The sequence below is a fragment of the Vulpes vulpes genome, chromosome 11, assembly GCF_048418805.1.
Source record: "Vulpes vulpes isolate BD-2025 chromosome 11, VulVul3, whole genome shotgun sequence".
NCBI lineage: Eukaryota > Metazoa > Chordata > Mammalia > Carnivora > Canidae > Vulpes > Vulpes vulpes.
In genome coordinates, this window is record NC_132790.1 from 71,499,954 (window position 1) to 71,508,899 (window position 8,946).

The 8,946-nt window shown below is 38.5% G+C and overlaps 1 pseudogene; it reads left to right on the top strand.

The window, feature by feature from the left end:
* Window positions 1-2,522: 2,522 nt before the first annotated feature.
* Window positions 2,523-8,729, top strand: LOC112925633 (hsc70-interacting protein pseudogene; annotated as a pseudogene).
* The last annotated feature ends 217 nt before the right edge of the window (window positions 8,730-8,946 follow it).

Genomic DNA, 8,946 nt, shown 5'->3' on the forward strand with positions numbered 1-8,946 from the left:
AATAAAACAATTAAAGTCTTTTCCTTGATGTTCAGAATGAGCTGGCATGAAATTAAAACAAAAGAAGGTTGGCCCACATGGTTGCTGCATTTGAAAGCCTCATCTGAACATGCTTTTATGGGCTCTTGGCTACTCTATACTATTGGCTGAGAACCACTCTGGTAATTATCAAAGTTGTGAATTAGAAATTATGCAAAGCTCTCTCAGACAATCTAGGACACCATGTACTTTATTTTTAACAAATGACATATAAGTATAAAATATTTATGATAATCCTTCACATTACACTAGTAGGTATCTCATGTACTTCTGTTAGGACATCTCAGTGCTGTGAAATTTCCTTTAAGTTGGTTATATTTAAGTCTGCTGACAACTGGCATGAGAATGTCTGCCTTTATTATAATTATTAGGCTTTAGATTAACTCCTTAGAAGGGGTTTAGACAAGTAAAACAGTATATGTTTTAAATTGCTCAGGGAGTTGTTAGATTACCTGTAAAATGTTTTCTTAATAAAAGTACTAGAATTAAAAATAATTTCAAAATACTTTTAAAAAGTATCATAAAATAGCAGAAGCAGATTCATTTTGAAAAGTACACTAATTGATGGAGAATAATATGGTCTTTTAAAATAAATTATTTGTCATCTATGTATATGACTACTTTTATAATGACTATCCCTGTTGGATCTGGGATTTTGGTCAGTTCCTATTTTGGCACCAAGAAATAATTTAGGAAGGGGGAAGAATATCTTATTTAAGCATCATCCTATTTTGGAATCTTGCCTGTTGAACTCTGAATGTTTCAATTTCTATTTACTATATAACAATGGTACAAATTTCATATCAGAATTGCTGTCATATTGGTCTTTTTTTTTAAAGCTTTTTAAAGGCATTTCTTTTCTTTGCTCAAAGACTCACTTTCATTGTTTCATTGTTCACTGCATATAGAATAAAGTTCAAAACCCTTACCCTGACCCTTTAATGTTTTGGATCCTAATTTATGCCCCGTTTTCTGCTCTGACTACTCTCTCTGCTTGGAATGCTTTTGCCCATCTCTGTCTCTTCAAATTTTATCTATCCCATCAGGGCTCCATCTAAATGCAAACCTTCCATCATAGTCTCTTTCAATTTCAGCACTGGACCCAAGAGTCCATTTGCTATGAGCTGTGTACCATTTTAGGCATTTCACATACGTGACACAGATATTTTAAACACATTAGACTGATGATTTTAATTTCCTCTTCGATTATGTTGGCTTGTAGCCTTCTATTTCAAGGCTGAGAGCCATGAGGCCCACGGTACCAGGGGTACAGAACAGAAGTATTGGCCTGCTTTAAGTCTCAAAGGGGACTTCTTGTACTGAGACAATGATCTTTAAATCCAAGCCTTATGGAAATTTCTTAATTTCCTCTTTTACCCAATCAGTAGCCATGTCTGGGTCTCCAAATCATAGAGCTTTTTTTTTTTTTTAAAAAAGATTTTATATATTTATTTATTTGAGGGAGTGAGAAAGCAAGCAGGAGGGACTAGAGGGGCAGAGGAAGAAAGAGAGGGAAAAGCAGACTCCTTGCTGATCAGCAGCCCTGTGTGGCTTGATCCCAGGACCCTGGGACCCTAGGATCATGACCTGAGCCAAAGGCAGACATTAACTGACTGATCCACCTGAGTGACCCTCATGGAGCATTTTTATATGGTAGGGTCTGAGGGAACTCTTGATGTGATATAGAAGGAGAGAACATCCCATCTCATTTGGCTGGGGCCATAAAGATAAAAAGTGGAAGGAGAGACAGAGCAGAAGTAAGAAATAGGCATTTATGTTTTTTCTCCCTTTCAGGGTAGAACCCAGATGGCACGTCAGATAGTAGAAATATCCAGATAACTTTGAAGTAGCATGAAAACATTAGGAGAAGAGTCTAGTGGTATGGTTCCTTAATAAGCTTCTAGGGAAGTCTCCATACTTATGCATGGCACAATCTAGATTAAATGGCATTGACAGAGAAAAAAGTCTTCAGAGACACGACAGAAGAAACTCTCTGGCTTCCCATGGTCTGTGGAGTACCCAGAGGATTCATGGGTTCAGCGGAAGAGACAAGCTATGGATGGCCTATGAGGGGCAGGAAGACTTGAGCAGAAGAAAATGGCTGGGACAAGGATTTCAGCCAAAGTTAGCATCATGGTATTACAAAAACTCAAATGGGGCTATTGCATCCCATTGTTGTTAATTCAGGGAGCAGACCTACTCAGCCACTTTTTTTTTTTAAATTTTTATTTATTTATGATAGTCACAGAGAGAGAGAGAGGCAGAGACACAGGCAGAGGGAGAAGCAGGCTCCATGCACCGGGAGGCCAATGTGGGATTCGATCCCGGGTCTCCAGGATCGCGCCCTGGGCCAAAGGCAGGCGCCAAACCGCTGAGCCACCCAGGGATCCCTTACTCAGCCACTTTACAAAAGGAATCATTAAAGCTTTAGAAGTTCCCTTTTACACATCTACTATAGGGACATACTTAGCACATCCGACCCAATGTACACTGATGCCATCTTGGTAAGTAGAAACAAGGGGATGAAAAACTGGGAGGATAGAGTATAGTTTAAATCTGGAAGGTCTTTTTCTTTTATCAACCAATTAAAAGTTGATTATTAATTGTGTATATGTTTTTTCAGGCTCCATACTATTGTCTAGCTTTAGAGGCTTGTGAAAAGATTGGAATGGTTATAGAGTATAAAGCAGCTACATACTTTTTCATTTTGTTTGGTCAATCTGCATTTAGTAGGAGTGAAATTTTGATCTTATTACAATTTAATGGTAAAAAAATCTTGCATCTGTCAGATGGAGATCTCAAGACAAGAATTTTAGTGCAAGTTATTTAGTTGTGAGGTGATTCCAGGAAACCGCGGGAGGTAAGTGAAATAGGGAAGGGCAGGAAACCAATTAAATATGATTAAGCCAATTAACATTGTGGGTAGCTCTTTTTTTTTTTTTTTTTTGTGGGTAGCTCTTATCACACAGACACACACACACACACACACACACACACACACATTATGGGTAGCTCAGATTGGTAGGCTCAAGATTGTCGAATAGCAGTGAGTTATCCTAGCTGATACCTGGCATTTGCAACTAAGCCAGTAGTTCTCACCTAATATGGCCTCTTGCTTCTGGCTTGGATCATATAGCCTGACATCATGTAATGAACCTATTTACTCTCAAGGCTTTTTCCTTGTCATTGTGGATATATATTTTAATAATAATTAGGGATTAAGTAGGAAATATAGGGGTGATGCTGCTGCTTAGGTGCAGAAGCTAGGGAGGAGCTATTCTAAATATTCTAAACTATTCCTAAACCAGTTAGACCACCAGAAACTTTCTTATTTGGAATATACTATCTCAGCTCTTTTTAGAGCCACCTTCACTAAATTGTGTTTCATTATTCCTTGGAGGTTTTTTAAAAAATAGCTATACAATTATAATAATGGTTAGCATTTATAGAGGTCTTATGCTTTGGGCACCTTGTTAGGTGTCTTAAATTGGGTTCTAGCAAAACTATCTGCATAAATTGTGGTCAATAACACTTAAACTCATTGAATTGTTATAAAGATTAAAGCTCATGCATCTAAAGTGCTTGGCACTAAGTAAGAACTCAATACATAGTATAGTGGTGATTATTGTCATTGTTATTATTATGTCTTATAATAATACATCTCTATAGGTATGACTAATTAAAAACTATAGTTGGAAGCCCCAGGACTTCAAAAGACAATGAGTTCTTCTTAATAAACAGAACCAAATATTGCATATGACTTTTTTTTTTCTAAAAAGGTAGTTTTGGGGACTAAGGGTGGAATTATAGTTAATTAAATATATGTGAAATTAGATTTGTCTAATCAAAAAAGGCTTATTGGAGAAAAAAAGCAAGTATAAAAAATTCTCTATTTTTTTGTGAATTTCCCTAGAGGTTCTGTTTGTTGATGGGCCTCTTTAGCTGTGGTAATAAGTTTAAACACTTCATTGTACTGAACTTCTTTATTTATGATGGCAGCTATAATGAGAAGGAAATGGCCAGAACCATTACTTTTCTGGCTACTCACAGTGTTTAATCTTGTTGTCTTCTTTGGAGGTAAAGGGAGTAAAAGGAACTAATTGGGTATTTCCAATCAAAGAATGTCTCCTCCTTTAAATGATCACATGAATCTTTCTTCTAGGAACAATAAGTGGAGTTAGCAAACTTGTTTCTGAATGTGAAGTAATGAGGTAAAAAAAGTCTGTAAAAAAGGCAATTAATGGAATAAGTGTTTTCTTTTACTTAAGAATGATAGAGATTTTGGTAAACTTGGAACTCAGGAGGTTAGAAAGTTACCCAAGGGTTTCCCCATAAATGGAGATAATGAGGGATTTGTATATTAATAAGTAGCTATTTTCACTCATGTATAATTATAAATAAAAATGAATATTATAGGTATCTGCCTGGATTGATATAGGTTCAAAGCCTAGGGAAATTAGATTTAAAAAAGAAGTCTGGCTTTGATATTTTTCTTCCCTGAAAACCACCTTTATTAACATAAAAAACAATCAATAAGCCAAACTCATCCCCTCATATTTATATCTCCTCCAACCCTCCTTTTTACTTAAAGGTTTCACAGAAGTACATTGTAATAACCTTTGTTATCTTAAAATCTCAGCTATCTGATGGGTCTGGGAAAGTGACCCCTACTTCCATGTCTGAGGATGATGACTCTGTGGCTTCCATAAAGAAGAGGATTGCTATGGGGAAATAGAAATGGAGCTGCTGAGCACATACTGATAGCAATTCTGCTAAATCTATGGAACTCTTGGGGATAAATGGTAATGGAGAGGGGAGAGCTCATCTCAAGATTCGCCTCTCAAATTCCTTCTCTCATCTATCTAGTCATGCACTTCAACAAATATTTGAGTACCTAGCTTTGTGTTAGGGGCTGTTTATGGTAGTGGACAAGATAAATAAGGAACTAGTGTTATCATGGAGATTACATTCTATTAGATCCTTCTAGGAAGACTTCCTGATCATTTTGACTTTTATTCATTTTCCTCTTAATAATGTGCTCATTCATCTTTAATTAAGAACACTTAGTAAGTACTTATTAAATGTGAAAATGTCAGATATTGCTAATTCTCAGTGAGACAAAGGTAAATGATCATTTCCATCGTCATGGAGAAATTAAACAAGTAAACCAATTTTGGCACTCTGAGAAAAGTGCAATGACAGAGAAATTCAAGGTGCAATGAGACTGAAGACTAGGAGAATTAATTCTGCCTGAGTAGATCCAAAAAATATATTTTTAAGATTTTATTTATTTATTCATGAGAGACAGAGAGAGAGAGGCAGAGACATAGGCAGAGGGAGAAGCAGGCTGTCTGCAGGAGCCCAATGTGGGATTCAATCCCGGACCCTGGGATCACACCCTGAGTCAAAGGCAGATGCTCAACTGCTGAGCAACCCAGGCCTCCCTCCAAAAGATTTTTAGAGGAGGATTATTGCTTTACAATCATCACCATGCTCTGTAAGAAATTACTCTAAGGGACACCTGGGTGGCTCAGGGGTTGAGTGTCTGCTTTGGCTCAGGGCATGATCCTGGGTTCAGATTGGTTCTCTGCATTGGGCTTCTGCAGAGAGCCTGCTTCTCCCTCTGCCTATGTCTCTGCCTCTCTCTGTGTGTCTCTTATGAAAAAATAAATAAAATTTTTAAAAAAGAAATTACTCTAAAACTCAGCAGCTTATCCAGCTACCATTTATTATTTTTCATGAATGTAACTGTTGGCTGGAGGGTTCTGCTGCTATTGGCTCAGCTTGCTCATGTGTCTACCAGATGAGGGTCAGGTAGGCAATTTGGCTGATTTTGACTGAGAGCTATCACATATTTGGGGGTCAAATGGCTGTTAGCTGTTCTAGTATGGTCTTGGCTCTTTGCCTTGTTTCTGTAACATCTCTTTACCAGGCTGCCTGGACATGATCTTACAGTGAAGGCAGAGGTGCAAGATAAAGCAAGAGAATAGGCCTCAGTGTTAAGTCCTTTTCAAGCCTTTGGTTGCATCGTATTCGCTAACTTTCTCCTGACCAAAGAAAGCCACCTGCATGAACCTAGAATCAAACTCAGCATGAATTGAACACACTGTCCACAATGGGAAGAAGAATCAGGGCTATTCACATCATCAGGGTACTACTACATTACAGGTACATTACTACAAGGGGTAACAAATTGGCTGAGCTTTGAAAGGTGAACAAAGAATCAGATAAACATTCTAAGGAGAGGTACTTGCACATGTGATGACACTGAATCCTGAAATATTTCTAATTTAGGGAGCCCCAGAGAAATTGGTATGTTTGGAGGAAATAATGCCTGTGCAAAAAGGTATTTCAGTAATGCCAAGTTCTTTCCCCTCTCAAACCTCCTTTCATAATGCCTTTTTGAAGTATTCTCCTTTGAGCACTCTTACTAACTTCAGGTCATCCTTTAGGTCTTAACTCAAATGTCACTTCTGAAGATTGATAAACTCTGACCATACCACAGTTTGTATTATGCTTCCCCTAACCAGGCTATTGTGGCTCATGGCATCCCATCTTTACCATTTAATGCTTTAATCACAGTTTGTAATTATATGAATGTAGGCATCTATTTGTCTAATATTTGTCCATCAGAAGCTCCATCAGGGCACATATTCTTTATTTATTATTGTATTTTTAGTGTTTGCCAGTGGATACCTAGGTATTAAGTAATGAATGAGAGAGTAAATGAGTGAATGAAAGAATATAACTAGAGTGTTATGCAATAGCTAATCATCAACAGCCTTTGGTGCTGAGTAGAGGTATCTGAACTTTGTCCTGGAAGCTAAAGGGAGTCCTTGGAGGATTTTCAATAAGAGGCTAACATGATAATTCTGAACTTTAAAGATATAATCTTATTGGAAGAAAGATTGGTACAAAATCTAACTGTAGGCAGAGAGACCAGTTAGGAGGCTACAGATTCCAGATGAGAAGTGATAAAAATCTAGACAAAGGATGTGAAAATAGAAAGAAGATTACATAGAAGAGGGAATCCATAGGACATGTTTTCTCATTTTGTCTGGTGTTCTGGATTTCTTACTTTCAGAAACCATCATAAAGCAACAAAGAGAAGAAGCAAAAACATGCCAATACATGTTTGATGAAACTAAAGTCTTGGTAACTCCAAACCATAATATATGAACAAGGGCTGTCAAATAGTATGTAATTAAAGAAGAAAAGTGTCAGAATGTTCTAGAGAGGATGGCTGTAGCTATAGACCCCAGACAACATTGATTTGTCTGTTCTCACTAGTAGTGGCATATCTGGGGTTCAAAACCAATAATCCTCATTCAGCCACGCCCGCCGCCCGCCGCCCGCCAGGGCCTCTGAATCATGGACCCTGCAAAGTGAGCGAGCTTCGGGCCTTCGTGAAAATGTGTAAGCAGGACCCGAGCATTCTGCACACCGAGGAAATGCGCTTCCTGCGGGAGTGGGTGGAGAGCATGGGGGGTAAAATACCACCTGCTACTCATAAAACTAAATCAGAAGACAACATCAAGGAAACAAAAACAGATAGTAAGAAGACGGAGGAAAACATAAAGACAGACGAACCACCAAGTGAGGAAAGTGATCTAGAAATTGACAATGAAGGTGTAATTGAACCAGATACTTGATACCCCTCAAGAAATGGGAGATGAAAATGTAGAGATAACCGAGGAAATGATGGATCAGGCAAATGATAAAAAAAAAAAGTGGCTGCCATCGATGCCCTAAATGATGGTGAACTACAGAAAGCCGTTGGCTTGTTCACAGGTGCCATCAAACTGAATCCTCGCTTAGCCATTTTGTATGCCAAGAAAGCCAGTGTCTTCATCAAATTACAGAAGCCAAATGCTGCCATTCGAGACTATGACAGAGCTATTGAAATAAATCCTGATTCAGCACAGCCTTACAAGTGGCAAGGGAAAGCACACAGACTTCTGGGTCATTGGGAAGAAGCAGCACATGATCTTGCCCTTGCTTGTTAACTGGATTATGATGAAGATGCTAGTGCAATGCTGAAAGAAGTTCAACCCAGGGCCCAGAAAATTGCTGAACATCGGAGGAAGTATGAATGAAAACGTGAAGAGCGAGAGATCAAAGAAAGAATAGAAAGAGTTAAGAAGGCTTGGGAAGAACATGAAAGGGCCCAGAGGGAGGAAGAAGCCAGACAGGTGACAATCAGGGGAACTCAGTATTGGCTCTTTCCCAGGTGGCTTTCAGGGAGAATGCCTAGTAGTAATTTTCCTGGAGGAATGCCTGGAATGGCAGGGGGGATGCCTGGAATGGCAGGAATGCCTGGGCTCAATGAAATTCTTAGTGACCCAGAGGTTCTTGCTGCCATGCAGGATCCAGAAATTATGGTGGCCTTCCAGGATGTAGCCCAGAACCCAGCAAATATGTCAAAATATCAGAGCAACCTAAAGGTTATGAATCTCCTCAGTAAATTGTCAGCCAAATTTGGAGGTCAAACAAATGCCCTTCTGACAGCGCCCTTGCTGAAGGAAAAGCAACTTCGATCACCTAATGGATGTCGCAATAATACAATCAGTGTACTTCTGACCTTCTCAAGAAGAAAGCTGGGGTACTATGAAGAGAATCCCTACCCCTCTGCCCCACATGCAACTGAAACATTCTACAGTGGTTTGCCATTAGGGTATTCATTCAGATAACGTTTTCCTACTAGGAATTACAAACTTTAAACACTTTTTAAACCTTAAAAATATTTAAAAACATTTAAAAAAACCAATAATCCTCTCTTTATCAAGTGGGAAGTAGATGGGAAGGTCAATGCAAGACTTTCTCTGGATTCAGTTTTACTTGAAGTCATAATAGGCAGAGAAGGAAGAGTTCAGAGGGGATGCAAATAGTAAATCATGTTTGCTGCAA